The following is an 18,204-nucleotide window of genomic DNA, read 5'->3' on the forward strand; positions in this document are numbered from 1 at the left end:
AAGTAAATACCCTCACTGGAGTTGTTCAGGAGGAAGTGCCTGTAGTAAAGGATTACCCGGATGTTTTCCCAGAGGAGTTACCAGGCATGCCACCGGCTCTAGATATCGAGTTTTTGATAGAGCTATTGCCAGGAACAGGGCCAATATCCAAGAGACCCTATCGGATGCCCGCGAATGATCTGGAGGAGATTAAGAAACAGATCAAGGAGTTATTGGAGAAAGGTTACATTCGACGGAGTTCATCACCATGGGGAGCCCAGTACTTTTGGTTGAGAAGAAGGATAAGTCCCTAAGAATGGTTTTTGATTATCGGGCCTTGAACGAAGTAACGATTAAGAACAAGTACCCATTGCCGATGATCAATGATCTGTTTGACCAGCTGTAAGGAGCTAAGGTGTTTTCGAAGATCAATCTGCGATCAGGATATCATCAGTTGAAGATACAGGAGAAGGATATACCAAAGACAACATTCACCACACAGTACGGGCTATACGAATATATGGTCATGTCGTTTGGACTGACTAATGCCCCTACCTATTTCATGAGCATGATGAACAAGGTGTTCATGGAATATTTGGATAAGTTTGTTGTGGTGTTCATTGATGATATAATGGTATATTCGAAGAATGAAGAGTAGCACAAGGAGCATTTGCGTTTAGTTTTCGAGAAACTCAGGGAACATCAGTTGTATGCCAAGTTCAGCAAATGTGAGTTTTGGTTGAAGGAAGTCAGATTCCTTAGACATGTTATATCAGGAGAAGGTATAGCAGTAGACCCCACCAAGGTTCAGTCAGTCACTGAATGGTTGGCACCCACTTCAGTTAGCGAGATCCGCAGTTTTCTTGGACTCGCAGGATACTATCGGAGATAAATTGAGAATTTTTCCAAGATTGCGAAGCCAATGACGGAATTATTGAAGAAGGATACCAAGTTTAAATGGACGGAAGGTTGCGAGGCAAGTTTCCAGGAGCCGAATAAACATTTGACTACAGCCCCAGTGTTAACACTACCAGATATACATAAGGATTTTCAAGTGTATTGCGACGCCTCATGCCTAGGACTTGGAAGTGTGCTTATGCAGGACGGAAGAGTTGTTTCGTATGCCTCACGACAATTAAAACCACATGAGTTGAATTATGCCACGCATGATTTGGAGTTCGCATCTGTAGTGCATGCGTTGAAGACTTGGAGGCATTACCTTATTAGAAACCATTGTGATGTGTACACGGATCATAAGAGTTTGAAGTACATTTTCACCCAGAAGGAGCTGAACCTTAGGCAAAGAAGATGGTTGGAGCTTATAAAGGATTATGACATGAAGCTTCACTATCATCCAGGAAAGGCCAATGTCGTAGCAGATGCTTTGAGCCGGAAGAGTTATGCTAATACCCTAGTGAGCACGGGATTGCCGAAGGAGTTAGCAGAGGATCTTCGGGAATTTCGATTGGAGATTGTTCCTAGAGGTTTTGTTGCAACAATGGAGGTTCAGTCTACATTGTTGGGAAAGATTCAAGAAGCTCAGAAGGATGACAAAGAGATTGCAGAGATAAAAGAGAAAATGAGCGAAGGAAATGCCAAAGGTTTTCGTGAGGATGAACACGACACCTTATGGTTTGAGGACCGTGTTTATGCGCCCAATAACCCAGAGATCAGGAAGTTAATACTTCAGGAGGCTCATGACTCACCATACTCGATACACCCCGAAAACACCAAGATGTATTTGGATTTGAAGGAACGTTTCTGGTGGACAGGGATGAAGAAGGATATCACCGAGTATGTAGCCATATGTGATGTATGTCAGAGAGTGAAGGCAGAGCATCAAAAGCTAGTAGGATTGCTACAGCCTATGCCGATACCCGAATGGAAGTGGGATAAACTTGGCATGGATTTTATCACCAGACTACCCAGGACCAAATCAGGTTATGATTATATATGGGTAGTAGTTGACCGCTTGACCAAAGTAGCACACTTTATCCTAGTGAAAACAACTTATACCAGTGCAAAGTTGGCCAATATATATATGACCGGGATCGTATGTCTGCATGGAGTTCCGAGGACCATCGTATCAGATAGAGGGACACGGTTTACCTCAAAGTTTTGGCACTAGTTGCACCAGACTTTGGGAACGAGATTGGAGTTCAGTACAGCATTTCACCCGCAGATGGATGGACAGACTGAGAGAGTCAACCAGATTCTGGAGGATATGTTGAGAGCCTGTGCGCTAGATTATGGATCTAGTTGAGATGATAATTTGCCTTACGCGAAGTTCTCATACAACAATAGTTACCAAGCTAGTCTGAAGATGGCACCGTTCGAAGCCCTGTATGGACGAAGGTGCAGAACACCGTTGATGTGGGATGAAGTTGGAGATCGATAGTTGTTTGGACCAGACTTGATCAAAGAGTCTGAGGAGAAAGTTAAACTGATTCGAGATAGACTGAAGATAGCTCCGTCCAGATAGAAGAGCCATGCAGATTCGAAACGCAAGGAGGTAACCTATGAAATTGGAGATAGAGCATATCTGCGAGTATCACCTTTGCGAGGAGTGAAACGTTTTGGAGTTAAGGGAAAGTTAGCCCCGAGATTTGTAGGACCGTATCGTGTTTTGGAATGGATGGGAGAAGTTGCCTACAAGTTGGAGTTACCTGAAGGACTGTCAGGAGTTCACGATGTGTTTCACGTTTCCTAGTTGAAGAAGTGCCATGCTGAGATGGACGATATACCGCTAAGAGATACCGTACCCTTGGAGGCGATTCAGTTGGACAATGATTTGACTTATGAGGAGAAGCCAGTCAAGATTTTGGAGTTTGCCAGTCGAGTCACCCGCAACAAGGTTATCAAGTTTTGCAAAGTTCGGTGGAGCCACCATACCGAGGACGAAGCCACATGGGAACGAGAGGATGATCTTTGCAAAGACCACCCACACCTATTTTCTAGCCAACCCGAATCTCGAGGGCGAGATTCATCTTAAGGGGGGTAGGTTTGTAACATCCCAAATTTCCAATTTGGAATGTTATACATAGATCATTCTTGCATATCATATTTTATTGCATTTTGTCTCGCGATCCTCGAGATCCTAAGCAACTCAAGGACCCTCAGAGAGAGTTGGGGATTCAAATTGGATTTTATCAAATTCTGAAACAAGGATTTTTGGTTTTAATTATTTTTCTCTCCGAAAATATTTCATAATAAAATATATGAGAGGAGATAATATGACTTCTCCAAAATAAATGAAATATGTGAGGAAAAATATTAAAATCAAATATTTGTTTTTATTTGGATTTTATTGCGATTTTATTTGCATTAGAAAAATTGCACGTTTTCAAAATTGCATTTTAGGGCCAAGAAAATGTTCATCTCGTTCTAAATATTTTATTTATACAATGAAAATTTGTTTTAGCATTTTTAGAATTTTATTTTATTTTCTAGGATTTTTTTGTTTCGGCGGAATTATTTTAAAAAAATCGCGCAGGGGCTGACTGGGCCGAAGCACAGCTGCCGGCCCGCCTCTCCCCGCGACACCGCCTCCTCCCAGGAGACCGACGCCGCCCCGCCGCCGTCGACTCGAGGAGTCCGGCTAGGACTCCTCCCCGCGGCCTCTTGCCCCCTCCCCAAGGCACCCCCTCCCCTTTATATACCCCACCCCGCCACCGCCACCACCACCCCACCCCGCCCGGAGCCGCCGCCCCCGCGCCGCCGCCGCTTGCCCGCGCCGCCGCCCGTGCCGCCGCCCGCCGCCGCTGCCGCGCCGCCACCACCGCCTCGCCGCCGCCTCGCCCCGCCGTAGCCGCCGCGTCTCGCCGGACCGACGAGGTAGCCGCTGGTTTTTTAAAGGAAACCGATCCGGTTTTTTTTAAGAAAACCCTAGTTCGTTTTTTTCGGTTCGCTGGTTTTTTTCAGGTTTTTCTTTTTAGCGGATGTTCGTCCGTACGTTTGTTTTAACGAATGGTTTTCGCTCGTTAGTTACAGACAACAAACGCTCGTTCGTTAGCCTGTTCGTCAGTTTTCTTTTATCGGATTTTTCTGCGGTTATTTCTTATCGCGATTTCTCATCCGATTTTCGTTCTAGTTTATCTTTTCGCTCGTTTGTCAGAATCAGGCGATTCAAGTGCCTAGATCTTCGTCTCGAGACCCTCTTTCCGCTTAACCAACTTGAACAAGATTTTGGTACTGTAAAATTTGACCTAGGTCCAGATTAGTAAACCAATCTTGTTTTCTTCACCGTTTGAGTTTCGTTGCTCCGTTCGATTTGATTCTTTTTGCAAACCAGAGTTCTTAAGTTGAACTTTCTGGTTAGGTCTTCCTATTTGAGTTTTACCCATGTTTCTTTTGCTTGATTGCTTATGTATGCTATTGTTTGTTTGCGATAGAATTCCCGGAGTGTGAAGCGTGTTATTTGGAGTCTCTAGGTTTCGCGGATCGTCAGCAAGGCAAGTAACACTTTGATCATACCCCTTTATCACCCAGTTTTTATGCATTAGTTCCAATCCTCAAACATTGCATGGTTAGGATGTCATTAACATGTGGGTTGGGAAGTAGTTGATGAGGTAGAACCTATTGCCCTGTTATATTCAAACCCTTGGGAGTTACTTCTACGTGTTGCATATTGCTATGCTATGCTCGTAGACGTGGTTTGGGAGAGTGAAATCCATGATAGATGTGAGATTGTTAATTAATGGTTCAACTTAAGGTGGGAACTTAAATACACATCTGGGTGGATTGGGGCACCTCTAGTACCCAGTGTTGCCTGTATTTTTGGAAATCCCGGAGTACCCGTGTGATCTTCCTATGGACCGCCACCCAGGCTCAAAGGGAACTGAGATGATTCATGCTAGAAACTTCCGTGTGCAGCCACAAGCTATTATGGGCTATAGCATAGTTGAGTAAGTTACGTGAAGCTCTTGAAGAGGTGGATCAGCAGGTAGTGGGTTGTAGGTTTGGTATGGTCTGCCTGGAGTAGAGAGTTAATGTTTCTGAAAGACTGTGTCTCGGTCATCCGTTTCTCAAACATCATGTAGTGCGAGAAATTCGACGGAGGCGATCGAGTCTTGTGGGGAAAAGTGCGCAAACCTCTGCAGAGTGTACAAACTAATCATGGTTAGCCGTGTCCCCGGTTATGGAAATCTTGAGTATCTAGTACTTGGAGTATCTTAAGTATCTCATCACTCTTAAATTAATATTGTTGGGTTGATAATTACTTTTAATTGGGATTGAGTTGGAGGAACCTTCTCAATGATGTTTCAACTACCATGATAGTTAAATAAAATCTATTCCTTTGTTGTAGGAAAAAATTGGCTTTTCGCAAAAACTATAACCATAGAGCTTTCCACCAGCCAAATATGCATGTACTGATAGCATTATTCTATTCTTACTCTACTATGTTACTTTGCCAACATATTCCATGTGCTGACCCATTTTCGGGCTGCAACGTATTATGTTGCAGACTTTTCAGACGAGGAGTAAGGTTCGTTAGGTCGTTGCCGTGTAGCTCAGCTATGCCGTTGGAGTTGATGGACTCACTTTATCTTCGAAGCCTTCTGTTGTTATCGTATTAGATGGCCTTAAGCCATATTTATTGTAATAAGTTCTCTTTGGAGACATTCGATGTAATAAGTGTGCGATTGCTACTCTGTTATAATTCCTTGAGTACTGTGTGTGTCAGCATTACCGATCCAGGGATGACACTGAAGCACAGAGACATGACCGTTTGAGGTTGGGTCGCTACAGTAAGTTAGCCACCATATTTGCTTAGTGCTTGCTGTAGCTCCACCTCATTACCCTATCCTACCCATAAGCTTAAATAGTCTTGATCTCGCGGGTGTGAGATTTCTGAGTCCTCATGACTCACTGATACTTCCAAACAGTTGCAGGTGACGCAACCGAGCTCAAGTGGGCGCTCGATGAAGATCTTGGTCGTTGTTTTGTGTCTTTTCTGGTTGATCAGTAGTGGTGCCCAATTGGGACGATCGGGGATCTAGAATTTGGGGTTATCTTCTTTTATTTTGGTTCCATAGTCAGACCTTGATTGTATTCTGGATGATGTATGTTTAACTTGTTATTTGTGTGAAGTGGCGATTGTAAGCCGACTCTTTATCCCTTTCTTATTCAGTACATGGGATTGTGTGAAGATTACCCCTCTTGCGACTAAACCACCATGCAGTTATGCCTCTAAGTCGTGCCTCGACACGTGGGAGATATAGCTGCATCATGGGCGTAACAAGTTGGTAATCAGAGCCATCCCCGACTTAGGATCCCCCTGATTGATCGAATCGCTGACGTTGTTGAGTCTAGAACAAAATGTTTTGAGTCTTAGGAATGTATATATCGGAGAGTAGGATTCCTTTTACTCCTCAGTCCCTTCATCGCTCTGGTGAGGCCTCCTGATGTAGAAGTTTTGACTTTTCTCTCCTCAAATTTCATGAATTTTTTAGGATCACGCGGGTATCTTGGAATCATTCCGATATTCTTGTGACGAGAACATTGTTCTTGGTGCCTCCTGACATTTAGGGGTTGTGGCAGTGTCCCGGGGAGTTGAGCTCCGAGGTGTTGTCGTCACAATTTTATCGTTGCAGTTCTGGAGTACCTGAGTTTCGCCGACATCAAAAATCTCTTTTATGCAGTTGTTGGTGAGATAACCTCGACGCCACCCAGTACTGGGGCGGGAGTTTAGGAGTATTGCCATAACTCGTATAACAAATGCTTTTTGAAGGTTGAGGTACATGATTTCCGAAGGTTTCTTGGTTATGTGTTGAAGGATGGATACAGCTGGATGTAGAGATTGTTAGTTTGGGTGAGATATTATGCTTCCCATGTCCTCCCAACACCTGATTGCATAACCAGAAAGTTTCGGGAGTTATAAGTGGGAATTCAAGTATCTCGTAGGATATCTTTCCAACAGACACATGATACGATATGGGGTCTATCATATGTTTGTTCCAATCCTTTGTTTTGTTTTGAGTTGTGGTATTCGAGTTGCTTCAATGTCAAGTGTTGATTCCATACCTTTTCCAAGCGGTGTTCTCATATTCCTATGTGAATACTAATACTTCTTGATCATCGAGATTGTCATGTCAATTCTATTTCCAACCGACGTGCTTCTCTTCAAGATGATCCCATCATTCTCCCTATCCGTAAGATCAATTATCAGTTCTTCTCAACGATGTTTATTCCATCTGCCCCAAGTTGCCTTTGTTTTCCCGCCCTCCCACCCTTTTTCTTCAAGGACCCAGATTTCTTAATCAAGTATCCTTTTATTGATGGGAAGTCTCTCCATTCTATTCTTTCAATGTTATTACCCGATAGTTCTCATGAAGATGCTCTTCAAGTTCATCATTCTTCGTTCTATTTCTTCTCTGGTGGATTCAATTCAAGCTTTGTCGATCATATCATTTCCTCGTTTAAAATGTTTTCTCATGCCGGTGCACCTCTTAATCATCCACCTCTTGCTATTCATGTTATCTGGAGTGCTGAATTTATCCCAGAAGATTCAAGTTTCTATTCGTAATCCTTTCAAGCTATTTCGAGGTCTTACCTTATTCAAGCCATTTAATTAAACAAGCGCAATCTATCTTTTAAATCGTTCAACGGTGTTTATTTTGAGTGGGCCCTAACCCACAGGTCTTTCCTAGGATCTTACCTGACTCTTCTTTTCTTTTCCGGAGCTAGTCACAATTTTTTTTCAAAGTTTGACATAAGAATGAATTATCATCAGTCAAATGTCTTTCTCCAAGATCTCTCAAATTCTTTTCATTGTTGATTCAGCCTTTATATTCTGCATTATTCTGGAGTGCCTCAACAATTCATGATGGTGTTTCTCATCATCATTCTCGAATTATGAAGACCGAAGAAGAGTTTTCCCTCCAAATCTTATCCGGTTCTCTCAAAGATGTGTAGTTCTAGCTTGATGCCATCCTCTCATATTTGTTTTCGATTATGAGAATTCTTTTCACCCATCCGGAGGCATTGTGATGTTGCTCTCTTCGACCCATCATCTTGTTTTGTCAAGATCATGTTCAATTGCTTCCATTTACAGTCGGAGTGTTGTCCAAATTTTATCATTTGTATTCCTTCTCTATCTTGTTTTAACCGGAGTGTTGTCGTAATTGATCTTTATCATTCCTTGTACATCTTGTTTCAACCGGAGTGCTTGCATGTACTTCTTGGCCATTGCAACCCTTTTTCTTATGTCTTTCAACCTACAAGGTTCTAGTAAGGTTCATTGTTCCTCTTTTCTAACGGAGTGTTTTCAACTTTGTTCATCTTCATTGTATTCTTTCTTTCAATTTGTTCAACCTCGCAAGGTTCTTTGGTTTCACTTATTTGTCAAAGAAGCAACTTAGTTTACCTCTTCTCTTTCTCTACCGTTTCTCTCTGGTGCCATCCTAGATCTCGGGACGAGATCCTCTTGTAGTGGTGGAGTGTTGTGACGCCCCAAGACCGATGCTTCAGATGCCTTTTTGTTTGAGTTTCGTCAGGTGATTTGTTTTGTCTGTTGGATTCATCTTTGCATCATGTCATCATGCCACCATGCCATTTCATTTTTTAAACTCAACTAAATAAAATACATAGATCTTTGATCTATTTAAATTGAGGGATATTCACTATGGTGATTTCTCTTTAAAACATATTCTCCTAATATTTTAGGGAGCTACTATTAAATATTACATTGATGTGGAATCAACCATAACACACTTGCAAAATAATTCCCATGCCTATTCCACTTCAAGTTTCACCTTCAAACCTTGGCAACAATTCTTTATCTCTTTTATCGAGGCTCCTCCTATTTTCTCAACATTTTTGGGCACTTCTAAATCCCAATCCTAGTTCAAACCCATTTGAGTTAAATTCGAATGAGTTTGAATTCAACTTCATCTGCGTGCCCACTTCTATTTTTCCTGAATCAGGCTCATTTTTATGAGTCCGGGAAAATTACCTGCTTGCGCAAATTCTTGTCCTATGTCTTCTCCTTTTTCTTCTTTGTTTTTTCCTTTTCTTCCGTTTTTAGTAGAAGAAGAGAAAAAGGAGAGAGAAGCCCAGCCCAGGCCGGCCTCCCTAGGCCCACCAAACCCCCATGGCACTTGGACCATCATCGCAGCCCAAGGCCAAGGCCCAGCCGACCCTGCCTAACTAACCCTAGGCCGACTCCCCTCCACTCGATCTCTCCCTCACCTTCTCCCCTCGCGCCGCCAGATCCAGCGCCCCATCTCCCTCGTCTCCCACTTCACGCACCATAAAGGAGCTTGTGCGACGACGCCCCTGCTCCCAGTCTTCCTCGCCGGCCTCTCCTCTCCTGCACCTCGTTCCCGGCACCGGCAAGCCTGCGACGCCGCCGCCGAGTCCACCAGGACCACACCGGCCTCTCCTCCTTCCTTGCCGTGCCCCTGCCTCCGGCCGCCGCCAGCGAGCAGCTCCCCTCCTTCGTCCATGGCCTCCACCGCCAGACGAACTGTGGTCGTGGCGTCGCCCCCTCGGCCCGCGCGACGGCCCTGCAGCCGCTTCCTCCACTCGGCCTCAACCACCGGAGTCATGTCGACACCCCGCCATGGCGCCCGCGCCGGCGACCCTACAGGTCGCTGCCTCGCAGCATCTCCGTCTTCCCCGCGCCTCCTCTCTCGCCCTGGAGGTCGCAGGGAGCTCAAGCCCCGTCGTCGGTCGCCCGCGACCTCCTCCTCCTGGCTCTACTCTGCGTCGCCGTGTTCCCATCAAGCCACCGCTGGCCCTCTACCCCTTCCGCTGACGCCGTTCTGCCAAGGCCCGGCAAGATCACGGGTGGTTCCGGTTCCCTCGCATCTCCTCGCGTCGGACCTGGCCTCCACCACCCCGCCCTCAGCCGCCTCGTCCCCTTGCCAGCAAACTTGCGGCCGCGCCTGGCCTGTGCCCTGCTTGCTGCCTCCAGCCCGACCACTTGTCTGCTTCCGGCTAGAGGCCCTTTTGGCGTCGCTTTGTTTTGGGTCAGCAAGAGAGACGCCTAGACCTGTAACCGGGACCGTCAGGCATCTTCTTTGAGATTTTTGCCAAGTACCAACCATGACGACGCGTCATGTTCGTCTACCGTCATCTTCGGAATCGCTGAACGACAGGTACCTTGACGCCTGATGCATAGAACAACTACCGTCGCCGACGACCCGGGTAGCAGAAATGCCAAGTACCCCTTCGAGTTGACGAGATCGGCAAGTTCGAAGACCCCAAGTACCTCTTTGAAACGACCGAGTACCACTACCGTCGACCCTCGAAGACCCCATGGACGTCAAGTTCCTCATTGTGACCCCGAACACCTACAGAGTGTGTATAACTACGAAGCGAGAACGACGACTTCCACTACGAATGCCCCAAGAATGTCTACTTCCTCTACTTTGCACCGAACGAGAACCGTCCCGTTTGCACGCTTCGAAGGTATAACCCCGAGACGACCACCCGTGAATGGATGCATGTGTTGTATGAGATGCATGTTTGGATGTTGTATCCTCCCGTGAACGTTAGTTGTTTCCCTTGCTTGGCACCATCGTTGACCCGTGGGAACTTGATATCTGGGATCACCCCACCATCCCTGCTTGACACGCCCTCGTCGCTTTTTCTTTTGCACCGACATCTCGATGAGTTGTCGGATCATCGAAATGTTGTCGTGCATCATTTCTGTTGTCATTGCCGTGGCACCCCCTTTCCTTCCACCGTGGTGACAAAATGCTCCACATCTTATAACTTGCCAACATCTTCATAAAATTGCATAAAACTTGCACATGTCATTCGCATCATGATAATAACATTTAAAATGTTTAAATTGATGTTTGCTTCAATTGCTAAATGACATGTGGGTTTTACCGGAATGGTTATTTGTTGTTTCCGGCCTCACTTAAAATTTCCTAAAATGTGTAGTTTACTTTTGCCTCATCTCTTGCCATGCTTAATAATATTTAATATTGTTGGGTACATAACCGAGAGCGAACTAAATAAAAGGATGTGGTGTTTTGTTAATATGCATCTCATTGCATATTGAGCTCCACTTAATTTGTAGTATTGTTTGTTGCACTTTGCCATGCCATGACTCTTTAAACCAGACATGCATCATACTTGATTGTGCATCATGCCATGTTTATGCTTGGTTGTTTACCATGTTGTTTGCTCCTTTCCGGTGTTGTTTCTTCTTGTTAATTCTGGTAACGTCGCATTTGTGAGGATTCGTTCGACTACGTCCGTTTGTCTTCTTCATGGACTCGTTCTTCTTCCTTGCGGGATCTCAGGAAAGATGAACATACCCTCGACATCACTTATATCTTTGCTTGCTAGTTGTTCTCTCTATCACTATGTCGCGCTACCTACCACTTGTTATATCATGCCTCCCATATTGCCATGTCAAGCCTCTAACCCACCTTCCTAGCAACCCGTTGTTTGGCTATGTTACCGCTTTTGCTCAACCTCTCTTATAGTGTTGCTAGTTGCAGGTGAAGTTGAAGTTTGTTCCATGCTGGAACATGGATATGTTGGGATATCACAATATATCTTATTTAATTTAATGCATCTATACACTTGGTAAAGGGTGGAAGGCTCGGCCTTATGCCTGGTGTTTTGTTCCACTCTTGCCACCCTAGTTTCCGTCATACCGGTGTTATGTTCCTTGATTTTGCGTTCCTTACGCGGTTGGGTGTTATGGGAACCCTTTGACAGTTCGCTTTGAATAAAAATCCTCCAGCAAGGCCCAACCTTGGTTTTAACATTTGTCACCTAAGCCTTTTTCCCTTGGGTTCTACAGACGCAAGGGTCATCTTTATTTTAAACCCCCAGGCCAGTGCTCCTCTGAGTGTTGGTCCAACCTGTCAATCGCTGGTGGCCACCAGGGGCAACTCTGGGCTGGCCTACTAGAAATTTGGACAATTCGGTGTGCCCTGAGAACGATATATGTGCAGCTCCTATCGGGATTTGTTGGCACAGTCGAGTGGCTTTGCTGGTCTTGTTTTACCATTGTCAAAATATCTTGTAACCGGGATTCCGAGACTGATCGGGTCTTCCCGGGAGAAGGAATACCCTTCGTTGACCGTGAGAGCTTGTGATAGGCTAAGTTGGGACACCCCTGCAGGGTATAAACTTTCGAAAGCCGTGCCCGTGGTTATGTGGCAGATGGGAATTTGTTAATGTCCGGTTGTAGATAACTTGACACTTGACTTAATTAAAATGCATCAACCAAGTGCGTAGCCGCGATGGTCTCTTTTCGGCGGAGTCCGGAAAGTGAACACGGTCTTGTGTTATGGTTGTGCGTAAGTAGTTTCAGGATCACTTCTTGATCATTTCTAGCTTCACGACCGTTGCGTTGTTTCTCTTCTCGCTCTTATTTGCATATGTTAGCCACCATATTTGCTTAGTGCTTGCTGCAGCTCCACCTCATTACCCTATCCTACCCATAAGCTTAAATAGTTTTGATCTCGTGGGTGTGAGATTGCTGAGTCCTCGTGACTCACAGATACTTCCAAACAGTTGCAGGTGCCGATGATACCAGTGCAGGTGACGCAACCAAGCTCAAGTGGGATCTCGATGAAGATCTTGGTCGTTGTTTTGTGTCTTTTCCGGTTGATCAGTAGTGGTGCCCAGTTGGGATGATCGGGGATCTAGCATTCGGGGTTGTCTTCTTTTATTTTGGTTCCATAGTCGGACCTTGATTGTATTCTGGATGATGTATGTTTAACTTGTTATTTGTGTGAAGTGGCGATTGTAAGACGACTCTTTATCCCTTTGTTATTCAGTACATGGGATTGTGTGAAGATTACCCCTCTTGCGACTAAACCACCATGCGGTTATGCCTCTAAGTCGTGCCTCGACACATGGGAGATATAGCCGCATCGTGGGTGTAACATCTATGGAAGAAGGAATTGATGAAACCGTGGGCTCGTTGGATGAAAAAGATGATGAGGAGAGCGTAGAACAAAAGGAGGAAGAGCGGATTAGCTACCCGTGCCCACCTTCTAATGCGAGTAACTCTTCAACTCATACATTGTTTAATTTCCCTTCGTGCTTACCGAAGGATAATTTCTATGATAATTGTTATGATCCCGTTGATTCTTTTGAAATATCCCTTTTTGATGATGCTTGCTATGCTTGTGGCTAAGATGCCAATATGAATTATGCTTATGGAGATGAAATTTCTATAGTTCCTTATATTTAACATGAAATTGTTGCTATTGCACCCACGCATGATAGTCCTATTATCTTTTTGAATTCTCCCGACTACACTATATCGGAGAAGTTTGCCCTTATTAAGGATTATATTGATGTGTTGCATTTTACTAATACACATGATGATTTTGATCGATATAATATGCATGTGCTTGCTGCTCCTACTTGCAATTATTATGAGAGAGGAACTACATCTCCGCCTCTCCATGTTTCCAATGTGATAAAATTGCAAAAAACTGTTTATACTATGCATTGGCCTTTACTATGTGTGCATGAATTGTTCTTTTATGACATGATGATGCATAGGAACAGAGTTAGACTTAGTTGTTGCATGATATATATTACTTTGTGCTCACTACTAAATCACAAATCATTGTTAATTAAAATTGGCTTTGATATACCTTGGGATCCGGGTGGATCCATTACTTGAGCACTATATGCCTAGCTTAATGGCTTTAAAGAAAGCGCTGCCAGGGAGAAAACCCGGAAGTTTTAGAGAGTCATTTATTTCTATTGTGTGCTTTTATAAAGTTTAAAAACAACAATAATGTGCCAAGATTTTCCTTTAGGATGTTTACATTGCTTGTTGGTTTCCGCGGTGCAAAACAGAAACTTTGGCTGTAGTGTGTGATTTTACATTTTTTACTGGAACGTCAAACGGTTCTGAAACTTCTTGAACTGTCTTTATATACAAATTTTATGTTTTTCCTAATCGTTTCAGAATTTTTGGAGTACCATAAGTATGGTGAATGTTCAGATAACTACAAACTGTCCTGTTTAAGACAGATTGTGTTTCTGATGCATAGTTTGCTTATTTTGATAAACTATCGATTTCTATCAGTGGATTAAGCCATGGAAAAGTTATATTACAGTATCTAAAATGAAAAAACAAAATATGAATTGGTTTGCAACAGTACTTAGAGTAGTGATTTGCTTTATTATACTAATGGATCTTACCGAGCTTTCTGTTGAGTTTTGTGTGGATGAAGTGTTCGAAGATCGAGGAGGTCTCGATGTGAGGAGAAGTAGGAGATGCAAGAGCTCAATCTTGGGTATGCCCAAGTCACCCCAAGTAAATATTGAAGGAGACTCAAGCATCTAAGCTTGGGGATGCCCCGGAAGGCATCCCATCTACAAGTATCGGTATGTTTTCAGATTCGTTTCGTTCATGTGATATGTGCAAATCTTGGAGCGTCTTTTGCATTTAGTTTTCACTTTTCTTTGATGCACCATGCTGGTATGAGATAGTCCATGGTTGATTTATAGAATGCTCATTGCACTTCACTTATATCTTTTGAGTATGGCTTTATAGAACGCTTCATGTGCTTCACTTATATCATTTGAAGTTTGGATTGCCTGTTTCTCTTCACATAGAAAACCACCATTTGTAGAATGCTCTTTTACTTCACTTATATTTGTTAGAGCATGGGCATATCTTTTGTAGAAAGAATTAAAATCTCTTGCTTCAATTATATCTATAGAGAGATGACAAGAATTGGTCATTCACATGGTTAGTCATTAAATCCTACATAAAACTTGGAGATCACTGAATATGATATGTTTGATTCCTTGCAATAGTTTTGCGATATAAAGATGGTGATATTAGAGTCATGCTAGTGGGTAGTTGTGGATTGTAGAAATACTTGTGTTGAAGTTTGTGATTCCCGTAGCATGCACGTATGGTGAACCGTTATGTAACGAAGTTGGAGCATGCTATATTTATTGATTGTCTTCCTTATGAGTGGCGGTCGAGGACAAGTGATGGTCTTTTCCTACCAATCTATCCCCCTAGGAGCATGACTGTAGTACTTTCTTTCGATGACTAATAGATTTTTGCAATAAGTATGTGAGTTCTTTATGACTAATGTTGAGTCCATGGATTATACGCACTCTCACCCATCCATCATTGCTAGCCTCTTCGGTACCGTGCATTGCCCTTTCTCACCTTGAGAGTTGGTGCAAACTTCGCTGGTGCATCCAAACCCCGTGATATTATACACTCTATCACACATAAGCCTCCTTATATCTTCCTGAAAACAGCCACCATACCTACCTATCATGGCATTTCCATAGCCATTCCGACATATATTGCCATGCAACTTCCATCATATTCATATACATGACTTGAGCATCATTGTCATATTGCTTTGCATGATCGTAAGATAGCTAGCATGATGTTTTCATGGATTGTCCATTTTTTGATGTCATTGCTACGCTAGATCATTGGACATCCCGGTACACCGCGGGAGGCATTCATATAGAGTCATATCTTTGTTCTAGTATCGAGTTGTAATATTGAGTTGTAAGTAAATAAAAGTGTGATGATCATCATTATTAGAACATTGTCCCATGTGAGGTTATCAAAATAAAAGTGGTCAAAGAAGCCCCCCCCCAAAAAAAAAGAGGCCAAAGAAGCCTACAAAAAAAGACCAAAAAATAAAAAATGAGAGAAAAGAGAGAAGGGACAATGTTACTATCCTTTCACCACACTTGTGCTTCAGAGTAGCGCCATGTTCTTCATATAAAGAGTCTCTTGAGTTATCACTTTCATATACTAGTGGGAATTTTCATTATAGAACTTGGCTTGTATATTCCAATGCTAGGCTTCCTCAAATGCCCTACGTCTTCATGAGCAAGCAAGTTGGATGCACACCCACTTAGTTTCAGTTTGAGCTTTCATACACTTATAGCTCTAGTGCGTCCGTTGCATGGCAATCCCTACTCCTCACATTGACATCAATTGATGGGCATCTCCATAGCCTATTAATTAGCCGCATCGATGTGAAACTTTCTCCTTTTTGTCTTCTCCACACAACCTCCACCATCATATTCTATTCCACCTATAGTGCTATATCCATGGCTCACACTCATGTATTGCGTGAAAGTTGAAAAGGTTTGAGAAAATCAAAAGTATGAATCAATTGCTTGGATTTTCATCAGGGTTGTGCATGATTTGAATACATTGTTTGGTGAAGATGGAGCATAGCCAGACCATATGATTTTGTAGGGATAACTATCTTTGGGCATGTTATTTTGAAAAGTCATGATTGTTTTATTGGTATGCTTGAAGTATTATTGTCTTAATGTCAAATGATAGACTATTGCTTTGAATCACTCGTGTCTTAATATTCATGCCATGATTAGATTACACGATCAAGATTATGCTAGGTAGCATTCCACATCAAAAATTATCTTTTTTTATCATTTACCTACTCGAGGACGAGCAGAAATTAAGCTTGGGGATGCTGATACGTCTCCGTCGTATCTATAATTTTTGATTGTTCCATGCCAATATTATGCAACTTTCATATACTTTTCGCAACATTTTATACTATTTTTGGGACTAACATATTGATCCAGTGCCCAGTGCCAGTTAATGTTTGTTGCATGTTTTTTGTTCCGTAGAAAATCCATATCAAACGGAGTCCAAACGGGATAAAAACTTATGGAGATTTTTTTGGAATATATGTGATTTTTGGGAAGAAGAATCAACGCGAGACGATGCCCGAGGGGGCCACGTGGCAGGGGGCACGCCCCAGGGGGTGGGTATGCCCCTGACCCTCGTGGCCACCCCGTAAGGCGGTTGGTGCCCTTTAATCGCTGCAAGAAAGCCAATATTCGGATACAGATTGTGTTAAAATTTCAGCCCAATCGGAGTTACGGATCTCCGGGAATATAAGAAACGGTGAAAGGCCAGAATCTGGAACGCAGAAACAGAGAGAGAGAGAGATCCAATCTCGGAGGGGCTATCGCCCCTCCGCCGCCATGGAGGCCAAGGACCAGAGGAGAAACCCTTCTCCCATCTAGGGAGAAGGTCAAGGAAGAAGAAGAAGAAGAAGGGGGGCTCTCTCCCCCTCTCTTCCGGTGGCGCCGGAACGCCGCCGGGGCCATCATCGTCACCACGATCTACACCAACACCTCCGTCATCTTCACCGACATCTTCATCACCTTCCCCCATCTATCTAAAGAGGTCCACTCTCCCGCAACCCACTGTACCCTCTACTTGAACATGGTGCTTTATGCTTCATATTATTATCCAATGATGTGTTGCCATCCTATGATGTCTGAGTAGATTTTCGTTGTCTTATCGGTAATTGGTGAATTGCTATGATTGGTGTAATTTGCTTGTGGTTATGTTGTTGTCCTTTGGTGCCCATAATATGAGCACGCGTGTGTATCACACCATAGGGTTAGTTGTATATTGATAGGACTATGTATTGGAGGGCAAGAGTGACAGAAGCTTCAACCTAGCGTAGAAATTGATGCATACGGGATTGAAGGGGGACCAATATATCTTAATGTTATGGTTGGGTTTTACCTTAATAAACGTTAGTAGTTTCGGATGCTTGCTAATAGTTCCAATCATAAGTGCATAGAATTCCAATTCAGGGATGACATGCTAGCAGTGCCCTCTCCCACATAAAACTTCTTATCAGTCTAGTAAAGTAGTCAATTGCTTAGGGACAATTTCGCAACTCCTACCACCACTTTTCCACACTCGCTATACTAACTTTATTGCTTCTTTACCTAAAACAGCCGCTAGTTTTTATTTATGTGCTCTTTATATTCTTGCAAACCTATCCCGTTACACCTACAAAGTACTTCTAGTTTTGTACTTGTTCTAGGTAAAGCGAACATTAAGCGTGCGTAGAGTTGTATCGGTGGTCGATAGAACTTGAGGGAATATTTGTTCTACCTTTAGCTCCTCGTTCGATTCGACACTCTTACTTATCGAAAGCGGCTACAATTGATCCCCTATACTTATGGGTTATCAATGACTACTTGATAGTTTAGTGAGCCATGCTTTATGGCTTAGAATCGAGGCTCCAAAGGCGTTTTGAATGCCATGGAACATCTGCGATGTTCCAAGAGCTGAAATTGGTATTTCAGGCTCATGCCCGTGTTGAGAGGTATGAGAACCTTGACAAGTTCTTTTCCTAAAAGATGGAGGAGAATAGCTCAGCCAGTGAGCATGTGCTCAGAATGTCTGGGTACTACAATCTCTTGAATCAAGTGGGAGTTAATCTTCCAAATAAGATAGTG

Source organism: Triticum urartu, chromosome 2A (genome assembly GCF_056163025.1).
Source record: "Triticum urartu cultivar PI428250 chromosome 2A, HENAU_Tu73, whole genome shotgun sequence".
Taxonomy (NCBI): domain Eukaryota; kingdom Viridiplantae; phylum Streptophyta; class Magnoliopsida; order Poales; family Poaceae; genus Triticum; species Triticum urartu.